At 31.5% G+C, this 8543-nt stretch overlaps 1 long non-coding RNA gene across 1 annotated transcript in view; it reads right to left on the bottom strand.

The window, feature by feature from the left end:
• Positions 1 to 3285: 3285 nt before the first annotated feature.
• The window catches only part of LOC108001577 (uncharacterized), a 120964-nt gene continuing 115706 nt past the window's right edge, over positions 3286 to 8543 (bottom strand). The window contains exon 4 of the long non-coding RNA XR_001766740.3: positions 3286 to 3755. This is a non-coding gene — a long non-coding RNA (uncharacterized LOC108001577). The remainder of the gene's footprint in view (positions 3756 to 8543) is intronic.

The following is an 8543-nucleotide window of genomic DNA, read 5'->3' as shown; positions in this document are numbered from 1 at the left end:
TTTATATCTAATTATAAAATTTGATGTATTTATCTTTTTGTACTTACTGTTTCCATATTTATTTTTTTGTTATTATCGTGCATCCTGGGCAACTGAAAAAAAAAAATACAAAATTATATTTGTAATATGCATAGAATATATAAAAATTATACATATGTATACATATTTTAAGATTATGGATATGTATATGTATATTAAATAAGATATTATTGAATACTATTAAAATTGATTACGTGGTATATAGACTTCGAAATTATGTGATTGCATTTCTTGTTGCATATATTACTATTATAGCTACTTAAATCGACCAAAAAATGAATTAAAAAAGAATTAGATCAAACTTTATAAAAGGGAAATTTTAGGAATTTCATTTTTAAGAATTTAAAAATTTAAAAAATGTAACAGTTCCAAAAATTTTAGAGATCCTGAGAATTTGACCTCATTTCTAAAAATTGCTAAAATTTGGAAAAATTTCTCGAATAACTTTTTATCAATTTATATTCTAATACAAAATCAAATTTTTAATTAAAAGTTCATTTATTCTGTTCATTTATAAAATTTCAAGAACTTAATGTTATTTTCAAAAATTTGTTTCTTCTTCTTCTTCTTCTTTTTAAGTCTAAATGATTTGGAAATATCAATAAATAAATACAATATCATAATAAATAAGTTCTATTAAAAGTAATTCTATCGAAAGAGAACAATTAAATTTTCATACGATTTTTCCACATCCAAAATTAAATAATATCAAAATGTGTTTTTTTTGAAACCATTCAACCAATTTTTATCTGAAATATTTCTCTATTATATAGAAAAATAATGATATAAATCAAGATGATAATATCTTGACATCTATCTTGTATCTTATTTTCGCATTCCATGAATTTAAACAATCCGTGGAAGCAAAATATTTAATGTAAAATTCACATAATTTTCATGTACAATTGATCCGATCTGCCATACTTTTCAGCGATGACAATGGCGGAAACGTGACTTAACATTACCACGGCGATTTCGATCGTTAATACGAACCGCCTCACAATACTAATAATAATAGTAATAAAAAGAATAACAACTAAAGTAATAGAAGAGTAAGAAGCGTTCAAGTAACGATGGAAAGGATAGGATACAGGAACGGTGTCTTATTGTGCGCTTACCTGTCCCGATACTAGGCATGAACTGAACAATCGGAAGAAACGCCAGATGAAATCGATAGCGGCCACGTTAGTCACACTTTGCTGCCTCAGGATGTGACCTGAACACTCAGGGCATATTCAGTCACTATGCACTTTTTTCTTTTTTCCTCGTCACGTTAATGCTCCTTTTTTCCCATCAACTTAGCCCATTCAAAGAATCACTGACCCATTAATATTAAACAGCATTAATAATATCTGAGAAATATGCATTTGAATACAAATGATCTTGATTAGGAATCCTAATTATGAATACGACGAGAAATATAATTATAATTACTTAATAGCAGTGATTTTAATTTTTCTTGATGATATTAATTTGAATTGGAACACAAATAAAAAATATACTACATATAAAAAAAATAAATACCAGAAAGATGTGTCTCCCACGAAATCCTTCAACTTTTATTTGAAATATTTTTTAATATTCTTCAGAAACAAGCGAGATAATATTAATCTTACACCCGGTGCATTATATTATGCAATAGATCATTAAAAACAATCGATTCATTCTCAATAATAAAAATACAAATACTCGGAAAAAAAATAAAAATATCCTCGAATTATTAAAAAATTTAAAAAAATGATAAAAACGCATCAAAGGTAGGAGGAGATACGTATACAAGCAGCAGAAATCTAAATTTATATATAGATTGGAAAAAACAATGCTTTAAAGCTCTAAAAAAAATGGATACGGTAAGAGGAACAGTAAAAAAGTACGTAGGAGAATGGTAGATATATGGTAAATGTGAAAAAATTCCTTTTAAATTATATTCTCCTAATAAAAATCAAATTTTTGATCAAAGATATCCATTGTTCAAATAGTTGGAAATTTCCAAGAATTTGACGTCATTTCCAAGAAATTTAGAAATTCTAGGAATTTGTCCTCATTTCCAAGAATTCTAGAGATTCCGAGAATTTGACGTCATTTCTTGGAAAAATTTTTCGATCGACCTCCTATCGTATCATGTTCTCCTATTACAAAATCGAATTTTTGGACAAAAATTTTTCTATCGCTCAGAGAATTTCGAACTTTGTCTTTTTTTTTTAATGTTCTTTTTTCTATCTCGTTTGTTTTTAATAATATCAAAAAATGTTTCGAATAAAAGTTAAATGGCTTTGAAAGGGCTATATTCTGGTGACTTCAGTTTTTTCGTAGATGGATTCATAAAAAAGTTATCAACTATTCAATTATATTTCTTTAAATGGAATCGTATAATTTTTAATGCTTCAGTCGATATATCGTTGTATTTTCTATAAAAAAGCTTTAAGACATATATAATAAAAAAACCGTTAATTTAAAAGATATTTAATTAAATATAATTATTTCCAAAATTATAAGTTTATTATATGGTATTTAATATTTTTTTTATAGAGAATATGCATTTTTTGGAGTATTAGACAACGTATGATTCTGTTTAAAAAATCGACAGTGCCTTTCACAAATCCTTCATGTCTCATATGAAAAAATTAATAACAGCAGAATATGTCTTTCTCGAAATCATTTTTGTATGAAGAAATTGCCGCAAATTTTAATAATTGCAACCAGCAAGTCGGCTCGCTGATTTATCGTCGAATTTTTTTATTTAAACACAGTTTGAAGTTTCCTATCGAAATACATACTCATGAAGAATTTATATAGACGGAATATATAATGAAATTTCCAGGTGAAAACCTGGGAGAAGGAAAACCTCGTGGTATTCGCAAGAACGGAACTTTGAAACATACATATGTATATCGATTCATGATTTACGAGATCGTGTCAACGTGAATTTTGTTCTCTTCTATCGCGATATCGCGAAAGAAGTGAGTGAAATTAATCTAAAAATCAATTTCGCCCAGAGATTCAATCGAACAATGAATGGAAAACATGATGTTATCGAGTTAATATCCCTCCACATGAAATTCGAAAATATGAACTTGTTTTTGACGAAATGTAATTTAATTACAAAAAAAAATTCGAGATAAATGAACGTGAATTTGATTTTATCCATTCGACAATCATTACATGTGGTAGCATATTTCGAATGTTAAAATTGATTTTTTGGGAGAATTAAATATTTTAAGATTATCTGAAACTTTCATAAAGATATTTTGTACTTTTATTGCTCAGAGATATTTAATTATCACTAATTTTCACAATATTTTTTACAATTAAACATATAAACTAATGTTCCTCGAGAGAGAAACTTAAAAAGAAACCGATATTTCCATGCTAGTTCAACATGCTTTCATGAAATTTGCCAGAAGAGAAATAATAAATCATTGTATTGAATTATCGAAAACAAAGCTTTTTACATATAAAATGCAAAGGGCAATGAAATGATAACACTAATTTTCAATTCGCGACAGTGGATCGCTTTGATGTCAGTGTTGGCATCGCATGAACATCCTGGGGGAAGTGCGGTCCACCAGAATCCTGTCCTCTTGCAACGTGAAAAGGATCTGTCAACCGCATACTGGCAGTCTCCAAGGCAAATAGATTATACACATTGTGTGCTTTTCGGTTTCCCTTGATTGTGTATCGTTACACCACCCATGGAAAATTAATAACAATTCACTCTAAAACAAACGAAATATTTTGAGATATACAATTAATTCATCGAATCGCGTTTTAAATACGTGGTAAAAATTTGTAAATGCGAAGAAAGATAAAATAAAATGAATTGAAATAGCATTTATTTAATTTATATTTATATTTATAATGTTGTTTAATACTATGAAAGAAAAATCTTGAAATATTACATAGAAATTTATACTTATATGAATCGTTGAAAACTAAAGAATTAAGAACGATTATTAGCTTATAAGAAGCTCTATTAGAATAAAACAAATATGGCAAATATGAGAACGATTATCAAGATGTGCATAGATGATAGCACATCTTTGTACATCATTGCGAAATCGAAAATTCAAATTTCATTGCTTTGATATTTTAAAGTTGAAATATCAAAAAAGAATTCAAGACGATCCAAATTATTATTTAATTGTTGTAACGTCAAAAAGTCAAGATCAAACTCGTATGAAGGTTATACCAAAAGTAAGATAAAGGATTAATTTCATAAGATAAGAGTAAGCCTCCGTCTCTCGTTTGCGATAGAGCAACAAATTGAGCAAACGATACAAAGGGGAAAAAAGAGTAATCATTGCGCCGATATCGAACTTTCGTTTCGTTTTCAACTGGTAGTGGCTGCATGCACTCTGACAGGGAGAAAAAAATATGGGGATAAAAGCGGGCACGTTTTTGCCCCGACGAAAAATGTTGGAGGGCTGCAGAGGGGTTGCGAAACGATATCGATCTCGATGCGATTTTACAGGCGAACATTTACGTTATTCGACGAAGCCGAGACGCGAGTGTTCCCTGCTGGTCGCAAATACCATTTCCCCATTATGCGGAAATCCAGTGGAATCCCGTGTCGTTTCGTTTTATCCGTGGCACGCTGCGGACATCGTTACGTTCGATTTGCTTGCTCAGGGACTCTATCGTCCTCCCACTCTCTATGAAACCTATCCTCCTCTTCAGGTATCGTGGAATGCGCGCCAGCATGCCCTTGATTTCACGGATAATGATATCCGCAACGAACGTTTCCGGTATTGTCAACATTCCGATCGAATTCTTCTCCATGCCGATCGCTGCCTCCATCGAATCGACCTGATTCTGATCGGTTCAAAAGTTCTTTGGAGAGAGAAAGAAAGAGAGAGAGAGAAAAAAAGAGTTTCACAGAGATTCGAAGAGATACGATGATTTTATTTTAGGGATTATTTGGATGGATATGTATGTACTTCGTGAAAGTGTTTACGAAGATATATGGATTTAGATTAAATTTTAAATAGATAAAATTTTTAACGATGGTATCGACAATTATATTTTCTTATTTAAATAGAATTGAGCAAGTATCATTCTATTATATAATTTTAATACAAAATTCGTTTCTTGAAAGAAGAAGAATCATTTATATCATTTATTGAATTATCAAAAACGTGCGTATTTTAAATGCTATCGGCAAATATTTCAATAGAATTCGCATTACCGAAACGAGGTTCAAATTTGCTTTCCACGAAACGTTGAAATCCTTGAACGTTGAAGGGAAAAGAGAAAAGGAAGAGAGAGAGAGAGCAAGAGAAAAAAGAAATAGGCGAGCAGAGGGATGAGGATTTTCATAAGAAGGGCAAAACGCATATTTGAGAGCAATAATGTCCCGTTTTTTTTTTATGAAATTCGGTATACTCTCGGCTCTGTGTGGCGCACATCTGAAGAATTCATCTCGGTGATATATTGCAGACCACCGACTACTGATTATCAACCAGATCAAAGAGCGACCTGATAAAACTGGATTTAATCTCTGATCTCTTTTCGCGATAGCTTCTTTTCAGATTTCCTTTTACGTCTATTTTCCATATCAAAGAATCGAATCGCGATCATCGAGACGGTATGACCGGTCAGCAACGTAATCATTATCAAGAATCGATGAAAATTTCCTTTCATATTGATCTTCTTTTGATCAAGGAATTAATCGTCGAATAAAATGTTACTTTTATATTTATTTATTAAATCAAGCACATCGTGAGAGAAATCACAGCGAGTAAAAACAACACTATCAAATTTCAAAACTTTAAGTCATTAAGCACGAAGTGGAGTTGTCATCCACGTTTAATCACAAAGCAAAGGGATAAATCATACGTGCCTTGAAGCAATCTTGTCAACCAATTTTGAATCAAATATCATTCTTATCAAATTTTAAGATAACTAATCATTAGTTAACTTTCTCTCTCTCTTTTAATTTGAGATTTGAAGATTTGAATCTTACCAAAAAAAGAAACAAAATAATTTCATCACCTGTCGATACTATTTATATCAAGAAAACTATTATCACCTACCACGTGTCGTCTCAATTTAATTCGAAACCAGATCGTCGAGTTAATTTCGCGAAGACGTTTCCCTACCGATCCTGTAAATATTTATGAAAGTTTCGTAACAATTTTTAATCCACTTGGCGGACGGTAGCATCGTTTCACCGGAAAACTTCTCCCATCGGGTAGGAAGCAGAAAAAGAGAGCGAGAGAGAGAAAAGGGAGAAGTGGAGGAAACGAAGGGACGAGGAGAAGGTGCAGAAGGAGCGGGCAGGCTGATGCATAATTTATCACGGCCGGAACAAGAAGAAGGTGTTTCGCAGCTCGGACTGACCGGGCCGGAGATGGAAATCGCGAGAAGGAATTTCATTCGTCCTCGTACATTTTCACGCACGAATAGAACTTTTACGTTGTCATCTCGTGTTTTACGCGATATTCGTTGTTCAGGCTGGGTGATAACAATTTGATTATTCTTATATTTTAACGCTTTGATGACTTCATTCGTCATCCACAGAGAACGAATTTCAAAGAGATGAAATAAAAATGTTGTTTAATCCTTTGTCTTACATCATTGGTACTAATTTGATATAAAATTATATTATTAGATTTAAAAGAAAACGTGTTTGTTCAGTAAAGATTTTCGGTTTTTACATTTTTAGAAAAATAAGAGTTCGTTGGAAAAATGAACATGTTGTTAATTTCAAGACATCTATAAAAAAATCTAATTAACTATTTTGCTATTTTATTTATCGATTCATATATATTATACAAAAAGAGTTGGATGTTGAACAATTTATGTTCAATTATAGGTCGAAATAATGGTGTGAAGTTTGAAATTCTTTTAAAACAATTGATCATTTTTCTTCTTTTACACACGTGAGGTTTTGTCCGATGAAAATATGATGTATGTTTTTTTGTAATATACGAAGTGTGAACTCGCAAAACTTTTCGAGAGTTTCGAAACTTTTTTAACTGTTCAGAAGTTTATTGCTTCTGAAAGAGTGGGATGGTCTAAAAAGGATCAAAAATACTGTCAGTAAAGACTACGTCTGTCGTTCCAGATTTATGACACGTCATGGATACTGAAATTTGGGCGTCAACAGGATGTGGATGATAAAAACTTTTATCAATATTCGTGACCTATTCTATGAATCTATTTCTCGATATTTGAAATTTAATAATCTTTCTTTCAATTACCAAATAACAAAACTTTAATAATATAAATCTATATTTTGCCAAATTTGTAACTTTAATCATTTTAATTCTACATTCTCTCAGATCGTTTTACTAGACTATCTAATTTTCGAAAAATAATTTCAAATCCTTCGTTTCTCCAACTTTTCCTTAATAACAGAAGCTTATCGTTTCAAGATTATCGTTCAATTAAAGTAAAAGCACGAAATGAATTCGAAGCTCACGAAAGATTCTTTTCATTACATTTCGCTATTAAACAGTAATGTTTCTTGTTCGATGAAGATAGAAAATAGAAATACTGTTGGTTTCAAAGTGTTGGAAAAAACAAAAAAATGAAAATTGATGACAGAATCATTAATTTGAATAAGTTATATCTTTACTCTTTATTATTCTGCTCTCGAATAAAACTAATCACGAAACTTTCGTATAATAAATATTGCAAGGATTTTCATAATCATCATTTGCGAGAAATGACGCGATGCAACTACGAAGAAACGTTGCGTTGCATTTTTCGTGCGCAGCGAAATTTCCAGTGGAAATAACGTTGGTCAAAAACTGGCGTTTGCACTCGTGCGAATAAAGAATAAATGAAAGTGCACTGGAGATCCTCTTTGTTAAAAGTTACCTAATTGAATTCTTTAATCGCTGTGCACCTCGAGTTATCCAACTTCATTCTAACGTCGTTACGTTCACAATTTATTAACAAAGTTTCGTATAATATATTTCCTTTTAATATTGCACAACTAGAAAGAAATACAAATATCGTATTGCATTTTTTAAATATAATTTTGGAATTTGGAATAAATTTCCCTCTTTTTAAATAAACTTTTCCTGATCTAACTTAAACATCTGATTTTTCAAATATACCTAAAGTACTCTAAATACCTCGATCGTCAATCATTCAAAATATAACACAAACTACCATTTCCAAGAATACAATAAACGAACGATCGATCGAAAATTCGCTCGATATCGATATTCACAAACCCTTCACGCATCGCCAAGAGAACTTTCCAAACTCGCGTATTCGCCACGTCGCTTCCGATCAGAAATCGCTCGTTCATCGACACACGAGAGATTTATCAACTCGGTCACCGATGCGGCTCGTTAATCGGCAATTCTACAAGCCTGCGTGACGTTACGATAGAGCCAGAGTAAATACGCCATTTATGCATCCCTCTATCCCGAGTTATTGGTTGAATAATGCATATTAACCGATCTGCCGACGAGCCAGAACCCGATTTCCCCCGGGAACAACAGAGCTGTAGGTATATACACCTTCTTTCGATTGTTGAATCGACGACG

Source organism: Apis cerana, linkage group LG1, assembly GCF_029169275.1.
Source record: "Apis cerana isolate GH-2021 linkage group LG1, AcerK_1.0, whole genome shotgun sequence".
Classification (NCBI taxonomy): domain Eukaryota; kingdom Metazoa; phylum Arthropoda; class Insecta; order Hymenoptera; family Apidae; genus Apis; species Apis cerana.
This window is presented reverse-complemented; position numbering and strand designations above follow the sequence as displayed.